The sequence below is a fragment of the Bison bison genome, unplaced genomic scaffold, assembly GCF_000754665.1.
Source record: "Bison bison bison isolate TAMUID 2011002044 unplaced genomic scaffold, Bison_UMD1.0 scf7180017864291, whole genome shotgun sequence".
NCBI classification, from domain to species: Eukaryota; Metazoa; Chordata; class Mammalia; order Artiodactyla; family Bovidae; genus Bison; species Bison bison.
In genome coordinates this window covers 13,623,419-13,627,933 of record NW_011494863.1, presented here as the reverse complement: position 1 = coordinate 13,627,933, position 4,515 = coordinate 13,623,419, and the positions used below count along the sequence as shown (strand labels likewise).

At 38.9% G+C, this 4,515-nt stretch overlaps 1 protein-coding gene across 1 annotated transcript in view; it reads left to right on the top strand.

Moving 5' to 3' along the window:
* NMUR2 (neuromedin U receptor 2) overlaps positions 1–4,515 on the top strand; it is a 16,913-nt gene that overhangs the window by 4,341 nt on the left and 8,057 nt on the right. The window lies entirely within an intron of this gene.

The following is a 4,515-nucleotide window of genomic DNA, read 5'->3' as shown; positions in this document are numbered from 1 at the left end:
ATTTGTAGACTTTTGGATTGCAGCCATTCTGACTGGTGTGAGATGGTACTTCATTGTGGTTTTGATTTGCATTTCTCTGATAATGAGTGATGTTGAGCATCTTTTCATGTATTTGTTAGCCATCTGTATGTCTTCTTTGGAGAAATGTCTATTTAGTTCTTTGGCCCATTTTTTGATTGGGTCATTTATTTTTCTGGAGTTGAGCTGTAGGAGTTGCTTGTATATTTAACCTTAAAAGCTTCTGCACATCAAAGGAAACTATTAGCAAGGTGAAAAGACAGCCTTCAGAATGGGAGAAAATAATAGCAAATGAAGCAACTGACAAACAACTAATCTCAAAAATATACAAGCAACTCCTGATTTTTTTTTTAATAAACAGATTTTGTTCAGATGGTGGAGATACTTACACAAAAGCTATAATTATACCTTGGTATTCTAAAGTTGGACTTCCCTGGTGGCTCAGATGGTAAAGTATCTGCCTACAGTGAGGGAGACCTGGCTTCAATCCCTGGGTTGGGAAGATCTCCTGGAGAAGGAAATGGCAACCCACTCCAGTACTCTTGCCTGGAAAATCCCATGGACGGAAGAGCCTGGTAGGCTACAGTCCATGGGGTCGCAAAGAGTCGGACACGACTGAGCGACTTCACTTTCACTATTCTAAAGTTATACAAATGAACTCACAAACTATATAAATGAATCACTGGTAAAATGATTTTAATCAGCATAAACAGTTGATCGGGATTATCTGATTGATAATCAACCCCATGTCTCCCTTCACCTTTTGCCATACATAGCTGAAAGGAGTGGAGCAGCAAGACTTATGAACTTCCTACAGAGTGATGACAATTTTCCTCTCCTCTTTTTGTAACCTCACTTTTAAAATAAATGTTTGGGGTTGGGTGGGAATAATCAATAGGTAAATATATACTTTGTTAAACATCTGAAGGGAAATGAAATTAGTCAACAAGAAATAATGCAGCATTTAATATTGGCTAAACAAATTGTTTGGATTCTATTCTGCTATGTTAACCCCTTCAAATTCTGTTGAAACCACATGTAACATGTATAAATAGTCTGTTTCTTATTCTTCTTCTAGTTGAATAGTTGTGTCACTGTAGCCTAAGAAAGCCAAAATGTAAGTAATGATTAATACAGCCATGCATTTTCTTTTCAGTGCAAACTACACTCAAAAAGAAGCCTGTTCCTAAAAGGATTGTGCGAGCCATTTGCCAGCTGTTTGATTTAAGGAAACTGTTCCCTGGAGTAGAAAAACTTCTAATGAGAACTGTTGAATGCACCCAGAGAAGTGGCTAATAGGTCTTAATAATCTTTCATTGTTCTTGATTATAGACTGGAATCAAATAATGGAATAACTATCTTGTAATAAGGACAAATGTTTTAAATGGTATGAAATAATCAGAAACTTTAGTAGATTTAATTGAAGGTGAGTTAGAAAGATTAGTTTGATTTATTGCTCTAACCTTAAACACAAGTCTTTCTCTTCTCAGTGTATCTGGATCCTTATTTGTGTCAACACAAGTACAGCATGTGGGTGAGTGGTACCATGAGAAGAATCTCTAGAAGGGACTCCATAATAGAGATGAGTGGGCCCACAGCTATAAATAAATATTTCATGAAAAATTTATTATGCCTTTTGAGTAAACTCAGGACAATAATCAGATTCACAATATATGATTTTTTTTTTCTTTTGGCCACACCACATGGCTTGCAGGATCTCAGATCCCTGACCCTGGCCACAGCAGTGAAAGCCCAAGAATCCTAACCACAAGGCCACTAGGGAACTCCCAGAATCACAATATATAATTTACTGAGTATCATTTGCCAGCCAGTGAGTTAAGAACTCTACCTGCATTGTTTTCTTTTACTCTTATATTCCTAGGAAGCCCTTATTCTTATATAAATAACATCTTATCATCTTTAGTTCCTTCTCATTTATTCCTAATAATTTCACAATATTTCCCCCTATTTCTTTCCAAGTTCTATATGACTGCAAAAGGTCAAATCTGATGGAACCTTAGTCCCCTAATTTCTGAAGACACAGGAATATGTAGAGAACACCAATATATTCAAGATGGCCAGGTTTATTAATCGTCCATGCAGATACTTCAGGGCAGTGCAGCGTGGAGAGCTACCTGACTTTGAGGAGCATATCTGTCTTTAGGATATTGATTTGTTGAACTTTGGAGGCAACTTTTAATGTTCCTTTCTTCCAAGTCTTATTTAATTTTAAATACCTTCTCTAAAATATTTTGTAAAAACAGCATCTAGCCCAGGAAGGTCACTGATTCTTATAGAAGTCTAAGTCTGTTCCATTGTTCCACAGACCACACTAATTTTTTTTAGCTGGAACTGAAATATGTCTCCTTATAACTCAATCAATTGATCCTAATATACACAGGTTATAAAACAGGTTGAATTTTCCTCGCATTGATGGCCTCCTCAGTTTGTCAGGACTTTCCACACAGCGAAGAGGCAACTCCAACTCAATCTGATTAAATACAAGATGGAACATAGACCTGAAACATCTAGAGGGAGAGCTGGCTCTTGGGGAAGATTAATCTAGTAAGACACACAGTGACAGCAAGGATCTAGCTTTATTTCTGTTTCTTTGCTCTTCTGTCTGTGGTGTTGGTTTCAACCTCGAAATCTGCATAGCAGCCCATTGGTGGCTCCAAGCACATTCCTCATGGTGAGGAGGAAAAAAACAAACAAGCAAACAACTCTCCCTGGCAGTTCCAATAAAAGAGTAAGAAAGTATCTGAAATCTCATTGGTCTCAATCATCCAACCACTCTGACTGAAGGATGACAGCTAAATTATACAGGGACTAAACATAGTTCTGGGATTTTCCTGGTGGCTCAGTGGTAAAGAACCTGTCTACCAATGCAGGAGACATGGGTTTTATCCCTGGAGAAATGGTCACCCAATTCAGTATTCTTGCTGGGAAATCCCATGGACAGAGGAGCCTGGCAGGCTACAGTCTATGGGGTTGCAAAAGGGTCTAACATGACTGAGCAACTAAACAACAACAACAAAAACAAATCTGTATCTGGAGATGGGATCATTCAGATTCCTATTAATGACTATGAACTGGAGAATGAATAAATTCCCTAAAGGAAAATCAGGGCACTATTTTTAAGAGAAGGGAGAATAAGCACTATATTATCTTCTAGATATTTGATAGTAGTTTATTATGAGTCCTTAAAGCTTCTTTTATCTGGCTGAACATCCCCACAAACTTGAAATACATAAAGAGAAAAAAAAATTCACAACTAGACGAATGATGTAGATCTTCAGTGCTATTGAATTTCAGAGGAAGAAGGTGATAATGGTCTACAGTTGCCATAAAAGCCTCCAAGGAGTAGGTGGCACTTAACTGGGTGAGAGAGGCTGTATGTACAGGAAATGTTAATATTTGAAATTATCAGATGCTACTTTACAGATCACCATATCTGCCAGTAAGGAGAAATTATTTTAACATCTAAATTCAGAAACATATGAACCTTTATGGATAGTATTTGTAAAATAGAGTTTTCCAAATTGTGCTTCTCAAGATGGTACCAGGTATTCCACTGAAAAGGGTTGGGAAGGGTATGTTTTAGTCTAAGAAACATTATCCCCTGAGAGGATAGGAGATGTGGGATGTGGAAGGTGGAGGTGGAGGAAAGATGATACACTGTCTCCCAGGAAGAAGAGTTATACTCATTAGCATTTGAGGCTCAAAGAAGATCCATAATAAAGACTGTAAAGATCATGAAGCAGAAATAATACCTGTTTCTGTTTTCTACTGCCTATCCATCTCATAGATGTCTAATAATTATATAATAAATGAATGAATCAATGGAAAAGCCTAACTTTTTAACTTTAGGAAATTTTTTTCCATGGAATGTCTATTAATAAACTACAAAACAATGGTTTTACAGAATGCTGTTTGCGTCGCTTCAGTCGTGTCCGACTCTGTGCGCCGACCCCAGAGACGGCAGCCCACCAGGCTCCCCCGTCCCTGGGATTCTCCAGGCAAGAACACTGGAGTGGGTTGCCATTTCCTTCTCCAATGCATGAAAGTGAAAAGTGAAAGTGAAGTCGCTCAGTCGTGTCCGACTCTAGCGACCCCATGGACTGCAGCCTACCAGGCTCCTCCATCCATGGGATTTTCCAGGCGAAAGTACTGGAGTGGGGTGCCATTGCCTTCTCCGTTTACAGAATAGCATAGGTTAAATGAAAGTGAAAGTGTTAGTCACTCAGTCGTGCCCGCCTCTTACAAATCCCATGGACTGTAGTCCACCAGGCTTCTCTGTCCTTAGAATTTTCTAGGTAAGAATACTGGAGTGCATTGCCATTCTCTTCTCCAGGGGATCTTCCCGACCCAGGGATTAAACCCAGGTCACCTGCACTGCAAGCAGATTCTTTACCATCTGAGCCACCAAGAAGCCCATAGGACAAATGGTTGCCTGTAACTTGGCCCCATCTATACAGATGAGTTAGGTGACCTGAG